Source organism: Pseudophryne corroboree, chromosome 1 (genome assembly GCF_028390025.1).
Source record: "Pseudophryne corroboree isolate aPseCor3 chromosome 1, aPseCor3.hap2, whole genome shotgun sequence".
In the NCBI taxonomy this organism is placed as follows: domain Eukaryota; kingdom Metazoa; phylum Chordata; class Amphibia; order Anura; family Myobatrachidae; genus Pseudophryne; species Pseudophryne corroboree.
In genome coordinates this window covers 1,082,024,909-1,082,052,876 of record NC_086444.1, presented here as the reverse complement: position 1 = coordinate 1,082,052,876, position 27,968 = coordinate 1,082,024,909, and the positions used below count along the sequence as shown (strand labels likewise).

At 45.1% G+C, this 27,968-nt stretch overlaps 1 protein-coding gene across 1 annotated transcript in view; it reads right to left on the bottom strand.

The window, feature by feature from the left end:
- RBM47 (RNA binding motif protein 47) overlaps nt 1-27,143 on the bottom strand; it is a 226,709-nt gene extending 199,566 nt beyond the window's left edge. Inside the window, exon 1 of the mRNA XM_063921032.1 lies at nt 26,622-27,143. The gene's annotated coding sequence lies outside the window, so the exon portion shown is untranslated. The remainder of the gene's footprint in view (nt 1-26,621) is intronic.
- Nucleotides 27,144-27,968: the final 825 nt, after the last annotated feature.

Sequence of the window (27,968 nt, the reverse complement as noted above, 5' to 3'; positions counted from 1 at the left end):
ATTACTTATGATTACTCCCTAGAGATGTCTCTATTTTTCTTTATTGATCAGATGCATATAGTAGTGAATTTCTTACTTTTCTGTGAAAGTGAAAATAGTATTTACTGTCTATTTTTCTTTTATGTACTTTAATATTTATTTCTGTAAATAAATTACATTATACCCAAGTTCAGGGAGCATATACTTACACCCCACATTTTCCATACATCACTACACAGTAGTGCACAAAGAGGAGGAAACATTAGCTGTTCTTATTTTACACTAACATTTTTCCTTTATATTTGGACAAAATCCACAGCAAGACCTTATCTTTTATGTTTTCACAGAGCAGTCTATTTTTTCCTTCCAATACCAGGCTCTGCGTGATACCAGAAACCGCTCTCCATGAATTTCTCTTTATAGGTTCTGAAATATTTATAAAACTTACCAGTTCCCTAGTAAGACCAATTCCCTAATAAGACAAACCCAGATGGGTAAAGTATGTGGATCTGCAAAGTGCAAGGAGGGAACTCTTAATGTTGGGAAATGTCCAAATTAAATATTGATTTGCATAGGGAAGTATTTCTATTTAAATATCCCACAGCCCGATATACTAATAACTTGCCAGGTAAATTTCTGTTCCAGGATATAGCTTAGTGTCTCTGCTATGCAGCTGGCTCTACAAAAAGCAGTAAGGCCTACTTATCAAGTGGTGCCACAGGCTGATGTGTTGTGGTTGCTTATCACAGCAATAAAAAATCACTTATCATCATAAGATACCAAGAAGTTATCAGTACAGCTGAGCGATAATCTTTTGCCTTGCTGGTGATACTGACCTGGGGAGGTAAAGGGGGGTACTTACGGAGCGATCACTGCTTAAAATCTAAGCAATCTGACGAGATTGCTTAGATTTTAAGCAGGATCGCTCCGCGTGTAGACCCCACAGCGATAGTGATGCGCAGCCCCGCGCATCGCTATCGCTGGTGCTAGATTGGCCTGGCATGCAGGCCAATCTAGCAGGTCGCTCGTTTCACCCGCTGGGTGAAATGAGCGCCACCCCACCCCGTCTCCCCCCGCACGCTCAGCACACATCGCACTGTGCTGAGCGGCGAGAGAGATGTGTGCTGAGCGGTTCACTCAGCACACATCTCTCCCACATCGGCTGCGAGTACCGGCCTTTAGGGGGATACAATTCAGCAGATTTCATTCCCTCCTGTGTTGCATGTAACACGTGGTGGTTTTGAGAGTCAGGACGCCACTTGGTACAAATCAGATGGCCACCCCTCCATTATTTTCATTATTAGGTTATAAGCCCTAATTTTGCAATTGGCCGTATAATAATAATAATAATAATAATAATTATTATTATTATTATTATTATTATTATTATTATTATTTATTATAAAAAAAGCCATTACCAATGACATTTCATATGGTATGGGTGCCACTTGCTGGGGTCAGGGGTCAGTAATGCCACACTTGAACACGTGTGACACTACTGTCACTAACAGTAATAGAACAAGCTGATACCTGGTGAGGGGATTTCAGTCCAAAATTTCCCAGTAACAGCAAAATATTCCCACTATACTGTGCCGTATGTCATTTTGAGTGAAATCTATGTGGGTCACAGTTCCCACTGCATTTGCAACCCAGTTAGAGAGATCCCTACAGCATGATAACTGGGCAAAGTACCTGCCAGGCCTGCCTGCTTATTGCCCAGGCCACAAGGCCCAAGCCATTTCCCCTAAAAAATATTTACACTGCACTGAACCGTGCAATGACAGTCATTAAACGAGTGTCCAAGTTCCGCCGCCAGCAAGTGTTGACCCCTAGGCACATACCTGACGATGTGACTAATAGGAAATTCACTACTACAAGGATCTCAAGTATTTATCCATATTAACATCAAGGCACACACCAATTGTTACTTACAGACTTCATACGGATTCAGTATGATATCTTGGCTGACGGATGCTGGCGGTCAGAATACCATCGCTGGCATGCCGATAGTGTAAATTCTAACAGGGGGAGGTAAGACTGTTTCCCCCTCTACCCTACCCGCTAACACTCCCTTTCTGCAGCCTAACCCTAATCTCCCCCTGGTGGTGCCTAAACCTACCCCCCCCCCTCCCCGCAGCCTAACCCTCCCCCTTAGTGCCTAAACCTAACCCCCTCCCCTGGTGGTACCTAACCCCCCCTCCCCAAAGACAAGCCCTAACCCCCACCACCACCATAACCTACCCCTAACCCCCCTGGTGGCGCATAAGCCAAACCCTGCATCCCCCCCAGCCCTAACCGTAATTTGCCTGCTATACTTAGGGGCGGGATGCCGGCTGTCAGGATTCCGGCGTCGGTCTCCTGACCCAGTCAGAATTCCGGCGTCGGCATTTTGACTGCTTCCGGGATCCCGACAGCCGGCATCTTGACCGTATCCCCTACGAACATAGCCACAAGTGAGATCACAAGTGTATGCTGCATCTGAAAGTTCCAACCACCTGGATGATAGAGGACACACGTGGCATAGTCGGATGATGACCAGACACACGTCAGATATGGTCCCTGCCCGACAAGGTATGCTAGTCTCAAGTAGACATTTGCACAATACTGTTTAGATATTTTCATTGGGGTCAGATTTTTTCTTTCTCTATACTGATATGTGCTACAGTTTTATGTCAGGTACAGTATAACATCATTGTAGCATGTATGTGCAATTTAAGTTGTTTTTCCCCCAGCTATTCTTTAGGGTTTAAATGTAAAAAAGAAATAAATCATCATTAACTTTCATGTACTTTTTTATAGCTATGTCTGCTTGTCCTGTACCAGGACTGTAGGTGAGCTGCTGCTATAGTCTTTATCAGCCTCATAAAATTGCAGTCATATGTTATGGTGTGTACATTAAAGTGCACCTCCCAACTGCCCCATCTTAAAAAGCAGTCCTGAATTGAAGGAACACCTCTGCTCTGCAGACTGGAATGTTGGGAGATATGTCACATTCACTGATGCTCTACTTAGCAGAGCAGTGGCGAACTGGTGCTGCGCACAGGGTCATATTATCTATAAGGCTGACTAGGCTGAAGCCTAGGGGCTCTGCAGGGAATAGGGGCCTGTCAATTTTTTTTTGCTGAAACACTGTTAAGGGGGGTACTCACGGAGCGATCGCTGCTTAAAATCTAAGCAATCTGACTAGATTGCTAAGATTTTAAGCACGATCGCTCCGTGTGTAGCCCCCACAGCGATAGCGATGCGCAGCCCCGCACATCGCTATCGCTGCTGCTAGATTGGCCTGCAGTGCAGGCCAATCTAGCAGGTCACTCATTTCACCTGCTGGGTGAAATGAGCGGCCCACCCGTCTCCCCCTGCACGCTCAGCACACATCGCGCTGTGCTGAGCGGCGGGAGATATGTGTGCTGAGCGGTTCGCTCAGCACACATCTCTCCTGCATCGGCCAGTGAGTACTGGCCTTTGCCTTCGCCCTAGTGCCACAGTGGTTAAAGGCACTTTGCACTCTGCCCTGAAGCAAGCACACTTGTAGTCAGCTGAGAATTAATTTAAGACACGGTAGGGGTGGAGGGATAGACCAATAGCACACTAGCGCTATTTTACAAGAGAGAAAAAAGGAAGAACAATTGCATTGTGAGAAAAGAGGTCAGCAGTCTTTATTTCAACTGGGTATGTGTTAGTGATGAGCGGGTTCGGTTCCTCGGAAACCGAACCCCCCCGAACTTCACCCATTTTACACGGGTCCGAGGCATACACGGATTCTCCAGTATGGCTCGGTTAACCCGAGCGCGCCCGAACGTCATCATCCCGCTGTCGGATTCTCGCAAGATTCGGATTCTATATAAGCAGCCGCGCGTCGCCGCCATTTTCACTCGTGCATTGGAAATGTTAGGGAGAGGACGTGGCTGGCGTTCTCTCCGTTTATTAATAATATTTGTGCTTATTGCTTAATTGTGGGGACTGGAGAGCAGCTGTATTATATAGGAGGAGTGCAGTGCAGAGTTTTGCTGACAGTGACCACCAGTATACGTTGTCTGCCTGAAAAACACTCCATATCTGTGCTCAGTGTGCTGCATATATCTGTGCTCACACTGCTTAATTGTGGGGACTGGGGAGCAGCTGTATTACATAGGAGGAGTACAGTGCAGAGTTTTGCTGACCAGTGACCACCAGTATACGTTGTCTGCCTGAAAAACACTCCATATCTGTGCTCAGTGTGCTGCATATATCTGTGCTGCACTGCTTAATTGTGGGCACTGGGGACCACCAGTATATTATATAGGAGGAGTACAGTGCAGAGTTTTGCTGACCAGTGACCACCAGTATACGTTGTCTGCCTGAAAAACACTCCATATCTGTGCTCAGTGTGCTGCATATATCTGTGCTCACACTGCTTAATTGGGGGCACTGGGGACCACCAGTATATTATATAGGAGGAGTACAGTTCAGAGTTTTGCTGACCAGTGACCACCAGTGTACGTTGTCTGCCTGAAAAACACTCCATATCTGTGCTCAGTGTGCTGCATATATCTGTGCTCACACTGCTTAATTGTGGGCACTGGGGACCACCAGTATATTATATAGGAGGAGTACAGTGCAGAGTTTTGCTGACCAGTGACCACCAGTATACGTTGTCTGCCTGAAAAACACTCCATATCTGTGCTCAGTGTGCTGCATATATCTGTGCTCACACTGCTTAATTGTGGGCACTGGGGACCACCAGTATATTATATAGGAGGAGTACAGTGCAGAGTTTTGCTGACCAGTGACCACCAGTATACGTTGTCTGCCTGAAAAACACTCCATATCTGTGCTCAGTGTGCTGCATATATCTGTGCTCACACTGCTTAATTGTGGGCACTGGGGACCACCAGTATATTATATAGGAGGAGTACAGTGCAGAGTTTTGCTGACCAGTGACCACCAGTATACGTTGTCTGCCTGAAAAACACTCCATATCTGTGCTCAGTGTGCAGCATATATCTGTGCTCACACTGATTAATTGTGGGCACTGGGGACCACCAGTATATTATATAGGAGGAGTACAGTGCAGAGTTTTGCTGACCAGTGACCACCAGTATACGTTGTCTGCCTGAAAAACACTCCATATCTGTGCTCAGTGTGCTGCATATATCTGTGCTCACACTGCTTAATTGTGGGTACTGGGGACCACCAGTATATTATATAGGAGGAGTACAGTGCAGAGTTTTGCTGACCAGTGACCACCAGTATACGTTGTCTGCCTGAAAAACACTCCATATCTGTGCTCAGTGTGCTGCATATATCTGTGTTCACACTGCTTAATTGTGGGCACTGGGGACCACCAGTATATTATATAGGAGGAGTACAGTGCAGAGTTTTGCTGACCAGTGACCACCAGTATACGTTGTCTGCCTGAAAAACACTCCATATCTGTGCTCAGTGTGCTGCATATATCTGTGTTCACACTGCTTAATTGTGGGCACTGGGGACCACCAGTATATTATATAGGAGGAGTACAGTGCAGAGTTTTGCTGACCAGTGACCACCAGTATACGTTGTCTGCCTGAAAAACACTCCATATCTGTGCTCAGTGTGCTGCATATATCTGTGCTCACACTGCTTAATTGTGGGCACTGGGGACCACCAGTATATTATATAGGAGGAGTACAGTGCAGAGTTTTGCTGACCAGTGACCACCAGTATACGTTGCCTGCCTGAAAAACACTCCATATCTGTGCTCAGTGTGCTGCATATATCTGTGTTCACACTGCTTAATTGTGGGCACTGGGGACCACCAGTATATTATATAGGAGGAGTACAGTGCAGAGTTTTGCTGACCAGTGACCACCAGTATACGTTGTCTGCCTGAAAAACACTCCATATCTGTGCTCAGTGTGCTGCATATATCTGTGCTCACACTGCTTAATTGTGGGCACTGGGGACCACCAGTATATTATATAGGAGGAGTACAGTGCAGAGTTTTGCTGACCAGTGACCACCAGTATACGTTGCCTGCCTGAAAAACACTCCATATCTGTGCTCACACTGCTTAATTGTGGGCACTGGGGACCACCAGTATATTATATAGGAGGAGTACAGTGCAGAGTTTTGCTGACCAGTGACCACCAGTATACGTTGTCTGCCTGAAAAACACTCCATATCTGTGCTCAGTGTGCAGCATATATCTGTGCTCACACTGATTAATTGTGGGCACTGGGGACCACCAGTATATTATATAGGAGGAGTACAGTGCAGAGTTTTGCTGACCAGTGACCACCAGTATACGTTGTCTGCCTGAAAAACACTCCATATCTGTGCTCAGTGTGCTGCATATATCTGTGCTCACACTGCTTAATTGTGGGTACTGGGGACCACCAGTATATTATATAGGAGGAGTACAGTGCAGAGTTTTGCTGACCAGTGACCACCAGTATACGTTGTCTGCCTGAAAAACACTCCATATCTGTGCTCAGTGTGCTGCATATATCTGTGCTCACACTGCTTAATTGTGGGCACTGGGGACCACCAGTATATTATATAGGAGGAGTACAGTGCAGAGTTTTGCTGACCAGTGACCACCAGTATACGTTGCCTGCCTTAAAAACACTCCATATCTGTGCTCAGTGTGCTGCATATATCTGTGCTCACACTGCTTAATTGTGGGCACTGGGGACCACCAGTATATTATATAGGAGGAGTACAGTGCAGAGTTTTGCTGACCAGTGACCACCAGTATACGTTGTCTGCCTGAAAAACACTCCATATCTGTGCTCAGTGTGCTGCATATATCTGTGCTCACACTGCTTAATTGTGGACACTGGGGACCACCAGTATATTATATAGGAGGAGTACAGTGCAGAGTTTTGCTGACCAGTGACCACCAGTATACGTTGTCTGCCTGAAAAACACTCCATATCTGTGCTCAATGTGCTGCATATATCTGTGCTCACACTGCTTAATTGTGGGCACTGGGGACCACCAGTATATTATATAGGAGGAGTACAGTGCAGAGTTTTGCTGACCAGTGACCACCAGTATATGTTGTCTGCCTGAAAAACACTCCATATCTGTGCTCAGTGTGCTGCGTATATCTGTGCTCACACTGCTTTATTGTGGGCACTGGGGACCACCAGTATATTATATAGGAGGAGTACAGTGCAGAGTTTTGCTGACCAGTGACCACCAGTATACGTTGTCTGCCTGAAAAACACTCCATATCTGTGCTCAGTGTGCAGCATATATCTGTGCTCACACTGATTAATTGTGGGCACTGGGGACCACCAGTATATTATATAGGAGGAGTACAGTGCAGAGTTTTGCTGACCAGTGACCACCAGTATACGTTGTCTGCCTGAAAAACACTCCATATCTGTGCTCAGTGTGCTGCATATATCTGTGCTCACACTGCTTAATTGTGGGTACTGGGGACCACCAGTATATTATATAGGAGGAGTACAGTGCAGAGTTTTGCTGACCAGTGACCACCAGTATACGTTGTCTGCCTGAAAAACACTCCATATCTGTGCTCAGTGTGCTGCATATATCTGTGCTCACACTGCTTAATTGTGGGCACTGGGGACCACCAGTATATTATATAGGAGGAGTACAGTGCAGAGTTTTGCTGACCAGTGACCACCAGTATACGTTGCCTGCCTTAAAAACACTCCATATCTGTGCTCAGTGTGCTGCATATATCTGTGCTCACACTGCTTAATTGTGGGCACTGGGGACCACCAGTATATTATATAGGAGGAGTACAGTGCAGAGTTTTGCTGACCAGTGACCACCAGTATACGTTGTCTGCCTGAAAAACACTCCATATCTGTGCTCAGTGTGCTGCATATATCTGTGCTCACACTGCTTAATTGTGGACACTGGGGACCACCAGTATATTATATAGGAGGAGTACAGTGCAGAGTTTTGCTGACCAGTGACCACCAGTATACGTTGTCTGCCTGAAAAACACTCCATATCTGTGCTCAATGTGCTGCATATATCTGTGCTCACACTGCTTAATTGTGGGCACTGGGGACCACCAGTATATTATATAGGAGGAGTACAGTGCAGAGTTTTGCTGACCAGTGACCACCAGTATATGTTGTCTGCCTGAAAAACACTCCATATCTGTGCTCAGTGTGCTGCATATATCTGTGCTCACACTGCTTTATTGTGGGCACTGGGGACCACCAGTATATTATATAGGAGGAGTACAGTGCAGAGTTTTGCTGACAGTGACCACCAGTATATATAGCAGTACGGTACGGAAGGCCACTGCTCTACCTACCTCTGTGTCGTCAGGTATATTATCCATCCTTACCTGTGGTGCATTTCAGTTGTGTGCAGTATATATAGTAGTAGGCCATTGCTATTGATACTGGCATATAATTCCACACATTAAAAAATGGAGAACAAAAATGTTGAGGTTAAAATAGGGAAAGATCAAGATCCACTTCTACCTCGTGCTGAAGCTGCTGCCACTAGTCATGGCCGAGACGATGAAATGCCATCAACGTTGTCTGCCAAGGCTGATGCCCAATGTCATAGTAGAGAGCATGTAAAATCCAAAAAACAAAAGTTCAGTAAAATTACCCAAAAATCAAAATTGAAAGCGTCTGATGAGAAGCGTAAACTTGCCAATATGCCATTTACGACACGGAGTGGCAAGGAACGGCAGAGGCCCTGGCCTATGTTCATGGCTAGTGGTTCAGATTCACATGAGGATGGAAGCACTCATCCTCTCGCTAGAAAAATGAAAAGACTTAAGCTGGCAAAAGCACAGCAAAGAACTGTGCGTTCTTCTAAATCACAAATACCCAAGGAGAGTCCAATTGTGTCGGTTGCGATGCCTGACCTTCCCAACACTGGACGGAAAGAGCTTGCGCCTTCCACCATTTGCACGCCCCCTGCAAGTGCTGGAAGGAGCACCCGCAGTCCAGTTCCTGATAGTCAAATTGAAGATGTCACTGTTGAAGTACACCAGGATGAGGATATGGGTGTTGCTGGCGCTGGGGAGGAAATTGACAAGGAGGATTCTGATGGTGAGGTGGTTTGTTTAAGTCAGGCACCCGGGGAGACACCTGTTGTCCGTGGGACGAATATGGCCATTGACATGCCTGGTCAAAATTTAAAAAAAAATCACCTCTTCGGTGTGGAATTATTTCAACACAAATGCAGACAACAGGTGTCAAGCCGTGTGTTGCCTTTGTCAAGCTGTAATAAGTAGGGGTAAGGACGTTAACCACCTCGGAACATCCTCCCTTATACGTCACCTGCAGCGCATTCATCATAAGTCAGTGACAAGTTCAAAAACTTTGGATGACAGTGAAAGCAGTCCACTGACCACTAAATCCCTTCCTCTTGTAACCAAGCTCCTGCAAACCACACCACCAACTCCCTCAGTGTCAATTTCCACCTTACACAGGAAAGCCAATAGTCCTGCAGGCTATGTCACTGGCAAGTCTGACGAGCCCTCTCCTGCCTGGGATTCCTCCGATGCATTCTTGAGTGTAACGCCTACTGCAGCTGGCGCAGCTGTTGTTGCTGCTGGGAGTCGATCGGCATCCCAGAGGGGAAATCGGAAGACCACTTGTACTACTTCCAGTAAGCAATTGACTGTCCAACAGTCCTTTGCGAGGAAGATTAAATATCACAGCAGTCATCCTGCTGCAAAGCAGATAACTCAGGTCTTGTCAGCCTGGGTGGTGAGAAACGTGGTTCCGGTATCCACCGTTAATTCAGAGGCAACTAGAGACTTGATTGAGGTACTGTGTCCCCGGTACCAAATACCATCTAGGTTACATTTCTCTAGGCAGGCGATACCGAAAATGTACACAGAAGTCAGAAAAAGAGTCACCAGTGTCCTAAAAAATGCAGTTGTACCCAATGTCCACTTAACCACGGACATGTGGACAAGTGGAGCAGGGCAGACTCAGGACTATATGACTGTGACAGCCCACTGGGTAGATGTATTGCCTCCCGCAGCAAGAACAGCAGCGGCGGCACCAGTAGCAGCAATCCCGCAAACACCAACTCGTTCCTAGGCAGGCTACGCTTTGTATCACCGCTTTCCATAAGAGGCACACAGCTGACAACCTCTTATGGAAACTGAGGAACATCATCGCAGAATGGCTTACCCCAATTGGACTCTGCTGGGGATTTGTGACAGCGGACAACGCCAGCAATATTGTGCGTGCATTACATCTGGGCAAATTCCAGGACGTCCCATGTTTTGCACATACATTGAATTTGGTGGTGCAGAATTATTTAAAAAACGACAGGGGCGTGCAAGAGATGCTGTCGGTGGTCCGAAGAATTGCGGGCCACTTTCGGCATTCAGGCACCGCGTACCGAAGACTGGAGCACCACCAAACACTCCTGAACCTGCCCTGCCATCATCTGAAGCAAGAGGTGGTAACGAGGTGGAATTAAACCCTCTATATGCTTCAGAGGATGGAGGAGCAGCAAAAGGCCATTCAAGCCTATACATCTGCCCACGTTATAGGCAAAGGAGGGGGAATGCACCTGACTCAAGCGCAGTGGAGAATGATTTCAACGTTGTGCAAGGTTCTGCAACCGTTTGAACTTGCCACACGTGAAGTCAGTTCAAACACTGCCAGCCTGAGTCAGGTCATTCCCCTCATCAGGCTTTTGCAGAAGAAGCTGGAGACATTGAAGGAGGAGCTAAAACAGAGCGATTCCGCTAGGCATGTGGGACTTGTGGATGGAGCCCTTAATTCGCTTAACCAGGATTCAAAGGGTGGTCAATCTGTTGAAATCAGAGCACTACATTTTGGCCACCGTGCTCGATCCTAGATTTAAAACCTACGTTGTATCTCTCTTTCCAGCAGACACAAGAGGTTCAAGGACCTGCTGGTGAGAAAATTGTCAAGTCAAGCGGAACGTGACCCGTCAACAGCTCCTCCTTCACATTCTCCCGCAACTGGGGGTGCGAGGAAAAGGCTAAGAATTCCGAGCCCACCCGCTGGCGGTGATGCAGGGCAGTCTGGAGCGAGTGCTGACATCTTGTCCGGACTGAAGGACCTGCCAACGATTACTGACATGTCATCTACTGTCACTGCATATGATTCTGTCACCATTGAAAGAATGGTGGAGGATTATATGAGTGACCGCATCCAAGTAGGCACGTCAGACAGTCCGTACGTATACTGGCAGGAAAAAGAGGCAATTTGGAGGCCCTTGCAGAAACTGGCTTTATTTTACCTAAGTTGCCCACCCTCCAGTGTGTACTCCGAAAGAGTGTTTAGTGCAGCCGCTCCCCTTGTCAGCAATCGGCGTACGAGTTTACTTCCAGAAAATGTGGAGAAGATGATGTTCATCAAAATGAATTATAATCATTTCCTCCGTGGAGACATTCACCAGCAATTGCCTCCAGAAAGTACACAGGGACCTGAGATGGTGGATTCCAGTGGGGACGAATGAATAATCTGTGAGGAGGGGGATGTACACAGTGAAAGGGGTGAGGAATCGGAGGATGATGATGAGGTGGACATCTTGCCTCTGTAGAGCCAGTTTGTGCAAGGAGAGATTGATTGCTTCTTTTTTGGTGGGGGCCCAAACCAACCAGTCATTTCAGTCACAGTCGTGTGGCAGACCCTGTAGCTGAAATGATGGGTTCATCAAAGTGTGCATGTCCTGTTTACACAACATAAAGGTGGGTGGGAGGGCCCAAGGACAATTCCATCTTGCACCTCTTTTTTCTTTCATTTTTCTTTGCATCATGTGCTGTTTGGGGACAATTTTTTTGAAGTGCCATCCTGCCTGACACTGCAGTGCCACTCCTAGATGGGCCAGGTGTTTGTGTCGGCCACTTGTGTCGCTTAGCTTAGTCACACAGCGACCTTGGTGCGCCTCTTTTTTTCTTTGCATCATATGCTGTTTGGGGCTGTTTGGGGACCATTTTTTTGAAGTGCCATCCTGCCTGACACTGCAGTGCCACTCCTAGATGGGCCAGGTGTTTGTGTTGGCCACTTTTTTCGCTTAGCGTAGCCATCCAACGACCTCGGTGCAAATTTTAGGACTAAAAATAATATTGTGAGGTGTGAGGTGTTCAGAATAGACTGAAAATGAGTGGAAATTATGGTTATTGAGGTTAATAATACTATGGGATCAAAATGACCCCCAAATTCTATGATTTAAGCTGTTTTTGAGGGTTTTTTGTAAAAAACACCCGAATCCAAAACACACCCGAATCCGACAAAAAATTTTCAGGGAGGTTTTGCCAAAACGCGTCCGAATCCAAAACACGGCAGCGGAACCGAATCCAAAACCAAAACACAAAACCCGAAAAATTCCCGGTGCACATCACTAGTATGTGTGTACATGTGAATACCGAAAGTGTAAATGATGGCATAAGCTCTGCTTCCCAAGCGTCAGCTGTAGTGGGGTGAAATACTGAAGTGCCATAGGGGCCCCGAGATACCTGAAAGCCTAGGGTTAATACGGCCCTGGCGGAGCAGTAAGGAAATTCCTGGGTGTGTGGCCACGCATGCTTCATGATGGATCAGTGCCTCCTTTTGAAAAATGTCTCAATATGAGGACCCCCAGTTTTGAGAAATATGTTAAAGTGCACCTGATGTCTGCACACACTGTAAGCAGCTGTTGTGTAAGCTGAGGCAATATTCATTAGAATGCAACCTAGCAATTCATGAACACCTAGTGATGTAACCAAGCACGAAACACTAGTTAATTGACAGATTAGATTCTCATAAATACTAGAGATGAGCGGGTTCGGTTCCTCGGAATCCGAACCCGCCCGAACTTCATTTTTTTTTACACGGGGCCGAGCGACTCGGATCTTCCCGCCTTGCTCGGTTAACCCGAGCGCGCCCGAACGTCATCATCCCGCTGTCGGATTCTCGCGAGGCTCGGATTCTCGCGAGGCTCGGATTCTATCGCGAGACTCGGATTCTATATAAGGAGCCACGCGTCGCCGCCATTTTCACACGTGCATTGAGATTCATAGGGAGAGGACGTGGCTGGCGTCCTCTCCGTTTATAGAGAAGAGAGTGAGACTAGAGTAGAGAGAGACACAGTAGTAATTTTGGGGAGCATTAGGAGGAGTACTACTACTTGCTGAAGTGATAGATAGATAGTGTGACTGTATAATGTATATCTGACTTGTGGGGGAGACACTGACAGTGGGGAGCAGTTAGAGTCTGAGAGCAGGACTCAGGAGTACATATAACGTACAGTGCACACTTTTGCTGCCAGAGTGCCACACTGCCATTGTGACCACACTGACCACCAGTATAATATATATTGTGATTGTCTGCTTAGGAGTACTAGTTGCAAGTTGCTGATAGTGTGACCAGTGACCTGACCACCAGTTTAATAATCACCACCAGTTTAATATATATATATATATATATATATATATATAATTGTATATAATATATATATAATATTGTATACCACCTACCCGTTTTTTTTTTTCTTTCTTCTTCTTTATACATACTACTATAGTAGCTTACTGTAGCAGTCTGCGGTGCTGCTGAGCTGACAGTGTCCAGCAGGTCCGTCATCAGTCATTACATAATAAATATATATACCTGTCCGGCTGCAGTACTAGTGATATTATATATATATATATATATATATATATATATATATATATTAATTTCATCTCATTATCATCCAGTCTATATTAGCAGCAGACACAGTACGGTAGTCCACGGCTGTAGCTACCTCTGTGTCGGCAGTCGCTGGTCCATCCATAATTGTATACCACCTACCCGTGTTTTTTTTTTTCTTTCTTCTTGATACATACTACTATAGTAGCTTACTGTAGCAGTCTGCGGTGCTGCTGAGCTGACAGTGTCCAGCAGGTCCGTCATCAGTCATTACATAATAAATATATATACCTGTCCGGCTGCAGTACTAGTGATATTATATATATATATATATATATATTAATTTCATCTCATTATCATCCAGTCTATATTAGCAGCAGACACAGTACGGTAGTCCACGGCTGTAGCTACCTCTGTGTCGGCAGTCGCTGGTCCATCCATAATTGTATACCACCTACCCGTGTTTTTTTTTTTTTTTCTTTCTTCTTGATACATACTACTATAGTAGCTTACTGTAGCAGTCTGCGGTGCTGCTGAGCTGACAGTGTCCAGCAGGTCCGTCATCAGTCATTACATAATAAATATATATACCTGTCCGGCTGCAGTACTAGTGATATTATATATATATATATATTAATTTCATCTCATTATCATCCAGTCTATATTAGCAGCAGACACAGTACGGTAGTCCACGGCTGTAGCTACCTCTGTGTCGGCAGTCGCTGGTCCATCCATAATTGTATACCACCTACCCGTGGTTTTTTCTTTCTTTCTTCTTGATACATACTACTATAGTAGCTTACTGTAGCAGTCTGCGGTGCTGCTGAGCTGACAGTGTCCAGCAGGTCCGTCATCAGTCATTACATAATAAATATATATACCTGTCCGGCTGCAGTACTAGTGATATTATATATATATATATATATATATATATATTAATTTCATCTCATTATCATCCAGTCTATATTAGCAGCAGACACAGTACGGTAGTCCACGGCTGTAGCTACCTCTGTGTCGGCAGTCGCTGGTCCATCCATAATTGTATACCACCTACCCGTGTTTTTTTTTTTTTTTTCTTCTTGATACATACTACTATAGTAGCTTACTGTAGCAGTCTGCGGTGCTGCTGAGCTGACAGTGTCCAGCAGGTCCGTCATCAGTCATTACATAATAAATATATATACCTGTCCGGCTGCAGTACTAGTGATATTATATATATATATATATATATATATTAATTTCATCTCATTATCATCCAGTCTATATTAGCAGCAGACACAGTACGGTAGTCCACGGCTGTAGCTACCTCTGTGTCGGCAGTCGCTGGTCCATCCATAATTGTATACCACCTACCCGTGGTTTTTTTTTTCTTTCTTCTTGATACATACTACTATAGTAGCTTACTGTAGCAGTCTGCGGTGCTGCTGAGCTGACAGTGTCCAGCAGGTCCGTCATCAGTCATTACATAATAAATATATATACCTGTCCGGCTGCAGTACTAGTGATATTATATATATATATATTAATTTCATCTCATTATCATCCAGTCTATATTAGCAGCAGACACAGTACGGTAGTCCACGGCTGTAGCTACCTCTGTGTCGGCAGTTGCTGGTCCATCCATAATTGTATACCACCTACCTGTGTTTTTTTTTTTTTTTCTTCTTGATACATACTACTATAGTAGCTTACTGTAGCAGTCTGCGGTGCTGCTGAGCTGACAGTGTCCAGCAGGTCCGTCATCAGTCATTACATAATAAATATATATACCTGTCCGGCTGCAGTACTAGTGATATTATATATATATATATATATATATTAATTTAATCTCATTATCATCCAGTCTATATTAGCAGCAGACACAGTACGGTAGTCCACGGCTGTAGCTACCTCTGTGTCGGCAGTCGCTGGTCCATCCATAAGTATACTAGTATCCATCCATCTCCATTGTTTACCTGAGGTGCCTTTTAGTTGTGCCTATTAAAATATGGAGAACAAAAATGTTGAGGTTCCAAAATTAGGGAAAGATCAAGATCCACTTCCACCTCGTGCTGAAGCTGCTGCCACTAGTCATGGCCGAGACGATGAAATGCCAGCAACGTCGTCTGCCAAGGCCGATGCCCAATGTCATAGTACAGAGCATGTAAAATCCAAAACACCAAATATCAGTAAAAAAAGGACTCCAAAATCTAAAATAAAATTGTCGGAGGAGAAGCGTAAACTTGCCAATATGCCATTTACCACACGGAGTGGCAAGGAACGGCTGAGGCCCTGGCCTATGTTCATGGCTAGTGGTTCAGCTTCACATGAGGATGGAAGCACTCAGCCTCTCGCTAGAAAAATGAAAAGACTCAAGCTGGCAAAAGCACCGCAAAGAACTGTGCGTTCTTCGAAATCCCAAATCCACAAGGAGAGTCCAATTGTGTCGTTTGCGATGCCTGACCTTCCCAACACTGGACGTGAAGAGCATGCGCCTTCCACCATTTGCACGCCCCCTGCAAGTGCTGGAAGGAGCACCCGCAGTCCAGTTCCTGATAGTCAGATTGAAGATGTCAGTGTTGAAGTACACCAGGATGAGGAGGATATGGGTGTTGCTGGCGCTGGGGAGGAAATTGACCAGGAGGATTCTGATGGTGAGGTGGTTTGTTTAAGTCAGGCACCCGGGGAGACACCTGTTGTCCGTGGGAGGAATAGGGCCGTTGACATGCCTGGTGAAAATACCAAAAAAATCAGCTCTTCGGTGTGGAAGTATTTCAACAGAAATGCGGACAACATTTGTCAAGCCGTGTGTTGCCTTTGTCAAGCTGTAATAAGTAGGGGTAAGGACGTTAACCACCTCGGAACATCCTCCCTTATACGTCACCTGCAGCGCATTCATAATAAGTCAGTGACAAGTTCAAAAACTTTGGGCGACAGCGGAAGCAGTCCACTGACCAGTAAATCCCTTCCTCTTGTAACCAAGCTCACGCAAACCACCCCACCAACTCCATCAGTGTCAATTTCCTCCTTCCCCAGGAATGCCAATAGTCCTGCAGGCCATGTCACTGGCAATTCTGACGAGTCCTCTCCTGCCTGGGATTCCTCCGATGCATCCTTGCGTGTAACGCCTACTGCTGCTGGCGCTGCTGTTGTTGCTGCTGGGAGTCGATGGTCATCCCAGAGGGGAAGTCGTAAGCCCACTTTTACTACTTCCACCAAGCAATTGACTGTCCATTAGTCCTTTGCGAGGAAGATGAAATATCACAGCAGTCATCCTGTTGCAAAGCGGATAACTGAGGCCTTGACAACTATGTTGGTGTTAGACGTGCATCCGGTATCCGCCGTTAGTTCACAGGGAACTAGACAATTTCTTGAGGTAGTGTGCCCCCGTTACCAAATACCATCTAGGTTCCACTTCTCTAGGCAGGTGATACCGAGAATGTACACGGACGTCAGAAAAAGACTCACCAGTGTCCTAAAAAATGCAGTTGTATCTAATGTCCACTTAACCACGGACATGTGGACAAGTGGAGCAGGGCAGGGTCAGGACTATATGACTGTGACAGCCCACTGGGTAGATGTATGGACTCCCGCCGCAAGAACAGCAGCGGCGGCACCAGTAGCAGCATCTCGCAAACGCCAACTCTTTCCTAGGCAGGCTACGCTTTGTATCACCGCTTTCCAGAATACGCACACAGCTGAAAACCTCTTACGGCAACTGAGGAAGATCATCGCGGAATGGCTTACCCCAATTGGACTCTCCTGTGGATTTGTGGCATCGGACAACGCCAGCAATATTGTGTGTGCATTAAATATGGGCAAATTCCAGCACGTCCCATGTTTTGCACATACCTTGAATTTGGTGGTGCAGAATTTTTTTAAAAACAACAGGGGCGTGCAAGAGATGCTGTCGTGGCCAGAAGAATTGCGGGACACTTTCGGAGGACAGGCACCACGTACAGAAGACTGGAGCACCACCAAAAACGCCTGAACCTGCCCTGCCATCATCTGAAGCAAGAAGTGGTAACGAGGTGGAATTCAACCCTATATATGCTTCAGAGGTTGGAGGAGCAGCAAAAGGCCATTCAAGCCTATACAATTGAGCACGATATAGGAGGTGGAATGTACCTGTCTCAAGCGCAGTGGAGAATGATTTCAACGTTGTGCAAGGTTCTGCAACCTTTTGAACTTGCCACACGTGAAGTCAGTTCAGACACTGCCAGCCTGAGTCAGGTCATTCCCCTCATCAGGCTTTTGCAGAAGAAGCTGGAGGCATTGAAGGAGGAGCTAAAAGGGAGCGATTCCGCTAGGCATGTGGGACTTGTGGATGGAGCCCTTAATTCGCTTAACAAGGATTCACGGGTGGTCAATCTGTTGAAATCAGAGCACTACATTTTGGCCACCGTGCTCGATCCTAGATTTAAAACCTACCTTGGATCTCTCTTTCCGGCAGACACAAGTCTGCTGGGGTTCAAAGACCTGCTGGTGACAAAATTGTCAAGTCAAGCGGAACGCGACCTGTCAACATCTCCTCCTTCACATTCTCCCGCAACTGGGGGTGCGAGGAAAAGGCTCAGAATTCCGAGCCCACCCGCTGGCGGTGATGCAGGGCAGTCTGCAGCGACTGCTGATGCTGACATCTGGTCCGGACTGAACCTGACAACGATTACGGACATGTCGTCTACTGTCACTGCATATGATTCTCTCCCCATTGAAAGAATGGTGGAGGATTATATGAGTGACCGCATCCAAGTAGGCACGTCAGACAGTCCGTACTTATACTGGCAGGAAAAAGAGGCAATTTGGAGGCCCTTGCTCAAACTGGCTTTATTCTACCTAAGTTGCCCTCCCACAAGTGTGTACTCCGAAAGAGTGTTTAGTGCCGCCGCTCACCTTGTCAGCAATCGGCGTACGAGGTTACTTCCAGAAAATGTGGAGAAGATGATGTTCATTAAAATGAATTATAATCAATTCCTCCGTGGAGACATTGACCAGCAGCAATTGCCTCCACAAAGTAGTACACAGGGAGCTGAGATGGTGGATTCCAGTGGGGACGAATTGATAATCTGTGAGGAGCGGGATGTACACGGTGATATATCGGAGGATGATGATGAGGTGGACATCTTGCCTCTGTAGAGCCAGTTTGTGCAAGGAGAGATTAATTGCTTCTTTTTCGGTGGGGGTCCAAACCAACCCGTCATTTCAGTCACAGTCGTGTGGCAGACCCTGTCACTGAAATGATGGGTTGGTTAAAGTGTGCATGTCCTGTTTATACAACATAAGGGTGGGTGGGAGGGCCCAAGGACAATTCCATCTTGCACCTCTTTTTTCTTTCATTTTTATTTGCGTCATGTGCTGTTTGGGGAGTGTTTTTTGGAAGGGCCATCCTGCGTGACACTGCAGTGCCACTCCTAGATGGGCCAGGTGTTTGTGTCGGCCACTAGGGTCGCTTATCTTACTCACACAGCTACCTCATTGCGCCTCTTTTTTTCTTCTTTGCGTCATGTGCTGTTTGGGGAGTGTTTTTTGGAAGGGCCATCCTGCGTGACACTGCAGTGCCACTCCTAGATGGGCCAGGTGTTTGTGTCGGCCACTAGGGTCGCTTATCTTACTCACACAGCTACCTCATTGCGCCTCTTTTTTTCTTTGCGTCATGTGCTGTTTGGGGAGTGTTTTTTGGAAGGGCCATCCTGCGTGACACTGCAGTGCCACTCCTAGATGGGCCAGGTGTTTGTGTCGGCCACTAGGGTCGCTTATCTTACTCACACAGCTACCTCATTGCGCCTCTTTTTTTCTTTGCGTCATGTGCTGTTTGGGGAGTGTTTTTTGGAAGGGCCATCCTGCGTGACACTGCAGTGCCACTCCTAGATGGGCCAGGTGTTTGTGTCGGCCACTAGGGTCGCTTATCTTACTCACACAGCTACCTCATTGCGCCTCTTTTTTTCTTTGCGTCATGTGCTGTTTGGGGAGTGTTTTTTGGAAGGGCCATCCTGCGTGACACTGCAGTGCCACTCCTAGATGGGCCAGGTGTTTGTGTCGGCCACTAGGGTCGCTTAGCTTAGTCATCCAGCGACCTCGGTGCAAATTTTAGGACTAAAAATAATATTGTGAGGTGTGAGGTATTCAGAATAGACTGAAAATGAGTGGAAATTATGGTTTTTGAGGTTAATAATACTTTGGGATCAAAATGACCCCCAAATTCTATGATTTAAGCTGTTTTTTAGTGTTTTTTGAAAAAAACACCCGAATCCAAAACACACCCGAATCAGACAAAAAAAATTCGGTGAGGTTTTGGCAAAACGCGGTCGAACCCAAAACACGGCCGCGGAACCGAACCCAAAACCAAAACACAAAACCCGAAAAATTTCAAGTGCACATCTCTAATAAATACTAGTTCAGCCAATAGCTGCCTCCAGAGTTTTGTGCTTTAGCTGATACACTGTAGTGCATCTTACAACAATTAAAAAAAGCCATTATATATATTACATAGTGGGGGAGATGTACTAAGCCTGAAAAGTGATAAATATCACTGTGATAAAGCACCAGCCAATCGGCTCCTAACTGTCAAGTTACAGGCTGTGTTTGAAAAATGACAGTTAGGAGCCGATTGGCTGGTACTTTATCACTGTGATATTTATCACTTTTCAGGCTTAGTATATCTGGCCCAGTATATAAAAAAATATTTTTTTTACATATATAAACCAAGTACTTGACCTTTAAGCTAAATTAGCAATGTCTCAGATCTTTCATAGATTTCAATGTATTCTTTTCCTTGCAATACAGGTTATGTGAGGAAATTCTTCCACCTGCACTCAGCATCCTGGTACATGCAGGATGTTACATTCTTAAATATCAGCTCTGCCCCTCCCCCCTTTTAAAATACAACAAAAATGCCATTTACAGTCAGCTGGAAGTTATAGTTGTATTAACAAACAATGTAAACTATTTGGGTGGAAAATCTGGCACACTTAAAACTTGATCTGTGTGTGTGGCCATTCCTATGACAACAGCAGCTTGCCGTAGATTGAATTGACCATTACGATAAAATCTGTTAAATGAATGGCATTCTCCGGACTGGTGAAGCAAAAGTGGAGACGAGAGGTAGGAACGCTGGGACTTTGAACCTTTGAGGAATGGCCTGTTCAAAACTCACAGACATATAATAACTGTTTTGCTTTTTGTCAAAACCGCCAGTGATCAGCGTCTTTGACCATATATAAATACTAAACCAGCATTCATTTTTTATTGGCACTTTAAAACAATCAAATAAAGGGCTTTGACAAATAGCCCAATAATAAATATAACCCCAAAAGGCTGATGCTGAGCTGGAAGTAAAATGGCCATATATTACCCTTCACCCTCCACATTCAGTACTGTGTCGTAAGTATAAAATGACAATGGCCCTCATTCCGAGTTGTTCGCTCGGTAAAAATCTTCGCATCGCAGCGATTTTCCGCTTAATGCGCATGCGCAATGTTCGCACTGCGACTGCGCCAAGTAAATTTGCTATGTACTTAGTAATTTTACTCACGGCTTTTTCATCGTTCTGGCGATCGTAATGTGATTGACAGGAAATGGGTGTTACTGGGCGGAAACAGGCCGTTTTATGGGCGTGTGGCAAAAAACGCTACCGTTTCCGGAAAAAACGCAGGAGTGGCCGGAGAAACGGAGGAGTGTCTGGGCGAACGCTGGGAGGGTTTGTGACGTCAAACCAGGAACGACAAGCACTGAACTGATCGCAGATGCCGAGTAAGTCTGAAGCTACTCAGAAACTGCTACGAGGTGTGTAATCGCAATATTGCGAATACATCGTTCGCATTTTTAAGATGCTAAGATTTACTCCCAGTAGGCTGCGGCTTAGCGTGAGCAACTCTGCTAAAATCGCCTTGCGAGCGAACAACTCGGAATGAGGGCCAATGTGTAGAGCTCTGCATTGACATGTTAGTGTGCGTTCATTTTTCTGGACATGTGCAGTGAGAACATACTCAGTACATGCTCTGCTAATCGCCATACGCTTAGCTCTGCGTCTGCACCGTAGCTGCAATTTCTTTAATCTCGGACTCAAGCCATTCCCTCTTTAAAGAGAAATCCAAGGATGATACAAGCCAGGCATTCATTGGTGGGAATACAAGCAGGAAGCTATTGTATTGATACTGACAATAGTTCCTGGAGAATGAAGCTAGATCACTTACCAGGAGAAACAGAAGAACTCCCTGTTATTGATTAAAATCCGTAAAAGATGCCCCAGCGGATGATTAAATTGATTTAAAGGAAAATACCAGAAACAGAGGAAAATAATACCCCTTTTCCACTAGCCTAAAAAACACGGGTAAATGCACGGGGGCGCGCATTTACCCGTGTTTTTGGCAAGTGGAAAAGGGTCAACCCGGATCAAGTGACCCGTGAATCCTACCCGGCTATTTACCTGGGTAGGACACGGGAATGATCCGGGTAGGGTGTAGTGTAAACGGGAGCCGTGCCGATGCGACACGGCTCCCGTTTACACTGTATGGATGGGCGGCGCTGGGAGATCATGTGATCTCCCTGCGCCGCCCGTGCCGTGTAGCTAGAAGCGTCACCAACCCGGCATATGCCGGGTTGTGACTGCTAATGGAAAAGGGACCGAGCACGGGTCGCAGCAGGGGGCAGCTCCCGTGTCAGGCTCCCGGCTGCGACCCGTGCTCGTAGGTGTAAAAGGGGTATAAGAGGTAAGACATTAGCTGTGTATCCCACAGCACAAAAGAGGGAAATACTTCTGAGTATCACTAGCAAGGTAGGTTTTGCCATTTAAATGTCATTGGTGAAAATGTTTTCTAAAATATATGACTGTGCACATTAACATTGTCTGTGCTCCTGTTCCACTCAGCTGTGAGAAAATACAGGTTGAGTATCCCATATCCAAATATTCCGAAATACGGAATATTCCGAAATACGGAATCTTTTGAGTGAGAGTGAGATAGTGAAAACTTTGTTTTTTGATGGCTCAATGTACACAAACTTTGTTTAATACACAAAGTTATTAAAAATATTGTATTAAATGACCTTCAGGCTGTGTGTATAAGGTATATATGAAACATAACTGAATTTTGTGAATATACACACACTTTGTTTAACGCACAAATTTATTAAAAATATTGGCTAAAATGACCTTCAGGCTGTGTGTATAAGGTGTATATGAAACATAAATGCATTCTGTGCTTAGACTTAGGTCCCATCGCTTTGATATCTCATTATGGTATGCAATTATTCCAAAATACGGAAAAATCCGATATCCAAAATACCTCTGGTCCCAAGCATTTTGGATAAGGGAGACTCAACCTGTAATATTTTAACCTTAACATGGTCGACCATTCATACCGGAACCTGTTTTAACATCCTCCTGTGTTTTGTATTGGTGTCTCTCAGCGATTTGCAGCAAGAGGTGGGGTAAGGTTACACTAATTCAATTCACAGCAAATCACACCATCGTGTTGTCTTCACTCATAGGCAAATGCAAGGGGGTTTCCAGTTTCCCGGAAACCCCCCTTTTCTTGGCCAGCGACTTAAATTAAGACACAATAGCAATAGTATATAATATGATTAGTAGAGCTAACACCGCACATCGTGCACCCATTGAATTCACCACCTTGTGACCGCAGGAGCCATTTTGTTTTGTGCTTTCTTCAGCACCATAGTTCAGAATAACCAATGAAATGGTGCTGCCACAGTTTCTTCCATGGAGACGACTGTATACAGGCCCCGTACAGTGCTATAACATCCTTGTACAAACAGGAGCATGGAGGAAGTCTCCTGCCAGCCTGCACAAATATATCCAGTCTGATTTCTCATTTACTATTACAGGATTTAGTTCAGCGGGTTGGGTATGGAATGCCGGCGGCCGGGATCAGCATACCCACGTCAGGAACCCGGCTGCCAAAATGCCGGCAGGGAGGTGAGCTGGCATTCTCGCTGCGCTCGCTACAGGTTCTATTACCACTCTATGGGTGTCATTGACACCCACAAGTGGGAATATCCCGTTAGCTGGGATTCCAGGGTCGGTATCCTGACCGACGGGATCCCAACTGCCGGCAAACCAGTGGAACTGTAGCTATATACTATATTTGGATAATATGCTTTAATTCAAGTCTAACATCTATTTTTATTCTGATTGTGATGTATTTGAAAATACAGTAAGTTTCATTAACAAGTGTATTTGGATATTTTCAGTCTTGAACTATTAATCCCTTTCAGGTTTCAATGTTTATACGTTAACTTGTATTTGACAGCTGATTTTCTTTCACCTTATGCCAAGCTTCTTCCTTGCCAAAAAAATAATTGTTCAATATTAGCCACAGGGGGGCCTGATGCAGATTTTGTTAGAGTAGCCATACTTGCTTCTTACATGGAAGCAGCAGTGATAGCACTCATATGTTAAAGCAGCAGGAGGCGTCATGCAGACGCAACATCAGAAGACACCACTGGCCGGCAGAAAACGGAGGACGCATGCGCCGTAAGTCCCACTGAACTTGAATCAGGACCTGTGTTACTACTTGAGGGCACATGATGTAGTGGTCAGGAGCAATGACATTCATTATGTGACATCCATATTCTACTTGATTTCAGTTGTCCTGTAAACATATTATCTAAATACAGTACATGTGAACTCCCTGCATAGTCTATGACAGTGTTTCCCAACCATGGCACAGTAACAGTTCAGGTTTTAGTGATATCCATGATTGGGCAGAGATGGTTAAATCTAAATAATTGAGGTACCTGTCACCTGTTCTCAAGTACGGCTATCCCCAAAACCTGGACTGTTAGTGTGCCTTGAGGACCATTGTTGGTCTATGTTCTGCTTTCACCTGTTTTATCACAGAAAAGGGTAGATTTACTAGATTCTAAAACAGACAATTGGTGGTGTTGCCCATAGCAACCAATCAGCTTCTGTCTATCATTTTCTAGAATGCAACAGAGAAATGATAACTAGAATCTGATCGGTTGCTATAGCAACAGCACAGCTTCTGCTTTTTACAAACTTACTTAGCTCTTAATAGAAATGTCATACTTCAATAAGAATATATGGCTTGAACAGGAATGATGTGGAAAGCACATATAATGATGACCTTTTTTATAGGTGTATCAGCTTTGATAATTCATAATGACAGCTCCTGTAGAGCGTTGAGCAAGCAAGTCTACTCTTTAACATAGTAGCAGGTGCTATAGAGGAACAGTCTGTCCGTTCTGCATGGTGAAATGTATGCCCTAAGCGTTCACCTGACCATCTGCACTCATCATTTCCCTAAGGCCCTCAGGTGCAAATGTTACAAGCAGTACCCTCTTGGTATTTGTGTACAGAGGAAATGATGCCGGTGTATAGATTATATGTGCACTGCTTAAAGTAAACGTAAGTTGTAGAAACGGTATCTGGACTTTGGATCTACACTAAAAAGGTCTACTGCCAATAGGTCTATCACTAATGGTAGACATGCATTAGGTCGACAGGGTCAAAAGGTCGACATGTAAAAAGTAGACAGGGTTAAAATGTCGACAGGGTCAAAAGGTCACATGACAATGGTCGACACAAAGTTTTTTTATTTTTCATCTTTTTCAACTTTTTCACACTTTACCATCCACATGGTCTACGATTGGGAGCGCAGTGAGGCACCTTCACAAGCCATGCGAGGGGATGCAGTACACTAATGGGGCTTGTTTGTGGTAGAAAAGTGACAAAGCACCCCCCAAAAAAAAAATTGTGTCTACCTTTTTTGTGTCGACCATTTCCATGTCAACCTTTTGACCCTGACGACCATTCGTACTGTCTACCTATTCTATGTTGACCTTTTGACCCTGTTGACCTATTCATGTCTGCCATTAGTGGTAGACCTATTGACTGTAGACCTTTTTAGCGTAGATCTAATAAATCCACACCCGTAGAATCAGACGTAGATACTACACACAGAATGAGTGGGGTACACCTCTATGAAAGCAACTAGTAGTGGTGGTGGGGAAGGGGGGTTTATAATTACTTCAATAGGCTTCAGGTGCCAAATGTAAAACATCTAGTGCACGCAACATAACCATGTGACAAGTGAAAGTGATGTGTAGAGAACAGAGCATGCAATGCACAGAGCATAACGTATGAGGACATAGTTATGGAATGTCCACGGACAAGTTGTTGCTGGACAGGTGAATCAATGCAGGAGAACAAACCATTCAGACTCTGGACATGTCATCTCATTACATGTATGACCGCTGTATATGTTAGTTGTAAAATTGCGCAGCCTTTACAACAACATGGGTAGGAAACCCAGCGTCAAAACACGTATTGCAAATTGGCCGGAGCACTGGACAGCAGCCTGTCAGCTCACGACTGACGTCATGGGTGTATATTTTATTCTGGGATGAAATCCTGTGCTGCTGTTCAGCCCCCCCCCCCCCCCCCCCCCCAGCTGCTTTGCCATACCTGTTTTGATGTAACCAGGTGATTTCCTATCCTGTTATATAAATATAACCTTATATAGTGTAAAAATAATCCATATATAAAAATGCATACAGAACAACAGATGTTTTTAATTCATCTATGATCAAGCCTTAAAAAAATAGGGACAATTCTGGGACAGATATTTCCAGAGGCAGAATACATGCAACAGGTGTCAAGTAAACAAGTATAACGCCAACATTCCTGAGAATAATATCAAAATCTAACATATTTATTCCAGTTCTTTTCAAAGACCTAATTAATTTCAGTTCAGCATAAAAGATGAATAAATGCTATTGATAACTGCAAAACATATGGCAAGTAGTGAAGCAGGGCTATTTTGCTATTTATTAACACAAATTATTGGTGCCCCTACATGTGTGGGTCTAGGAGAGGGGGGGGGGGGGGTCACAATATTTTGGTCTATTCCACTTGCAGTTAAAACATTCTCTTTTAGTTAACTTTGGATAGTCACAAGGCAATACCAAACAAACAAACAAAAAAAAAAGAATATTTAACTTCCAGTATTATTTTAACAACCTAGTGAGAGACACGAGAGCAAAACCATCTTGACGTTACTGATTATGGTCCCTGGTAATTTGTAATAACTCGGTTTACTTAAGGTCAAAACTTACCTGGTTGTTGGTTTCTCCTCCAGCCACCAAGCCGTTTCCCTGTAATGCTTGGTATAACTACTCAGTGCCGGGAGACGTTTCAGTGTGACTCAAACACTACTGTATCTCCTACTTTCTCTTTACACTCTCAGGAGGAGCGCAGGGCACCTCCTGTCGTTAGTAGCAACAGAACTCTCCAGCCTTAACTTGCGCTGCAGTCTTCCCCCTGTCTCACTTATTTTCCTCTGAGCACTGGAAGAATGCACAGCAGAGAAACTCACAATTAGCAGGTCCCCACTAATCTCAAATGCTCACTGCCCAAAAGCTGCACATTCCAATATTTTAAATAGGGGCTCAGAAGCATACTTTTAATGCAACATAAAAAAGCCTGACTAGACACAAAACATTAAAGGTATGTGAGCCCTCCCAAGGCACACAAATACCCACGCTGCTTTAGTTAAATAAAGGAAAAAGTAATATAGGCAGCTAGCACAAAGGGTTGACTGGGGCTGTCTTATCAGTTTCACTCTGTTCACACACAGTGAAAAGCCTGTCTCTAACTGGTATACTCCCTGATCTTAAACTCACCAAACCAGAATCTTACTCCCAACTAACACAAGCAACTTCCCGCACATCCAAACTGAAATTTTATCCTGCTCAGTGAGCTCTTACTGGCCAAGGGCCAGTACAGCATTCCTCTCCAGATACCTTTACTACAATGGAGAAACTGGTCGTTTGCACGGTGTATTCAGTTGGGTTTTCCTTAGCTACTGACACAGTATAGCTCGGAGAGGGACTCCCAATTTAGAATATCTGTGAGAGCAGTTTCTGCTGCTTATACGAAAGACAGGTTTGTTTTGTCTTTTTTTTCCTTATAGGCACCTGTTTCATTTCTCCAATCTCAGAACTGATCAAACTCCCACAATCTGTTCATCTGAGCTGAAAAGGCGGCTGAACACTTGACCGCAGAAGCCTTGCCTGTAACTAATAGGTAATGCTTACACAGGTGGTATAGCCAGAATTCGGGACTTGTGATGACAAGTGAATTCGGGACTTGTGATGAAACGTTCTAATGATGACAAGTGGAGATCAGGTGCCCATAGCAATCCATCATTCTAACTATTACTTTATAGAAAGTACTAGATCCTGGGTCTTCAACCTGTAGCCCTCCAGCTGCTGTGAAACTACACATCCCAGCATGCCCTGCCACAGTTTTGCTATTAAGGTATGCTTAACCTGAGGCAGGGCATGCTGGGATGTGTAATTCCACAGCAGCTGGAGGGCCGCAGGTTGAAGACCCACGTGGTAGATAAACCATAGCTACCATCTGATTGGTTGCCATGGGCAACACCTCAACTTCTCTTTCGA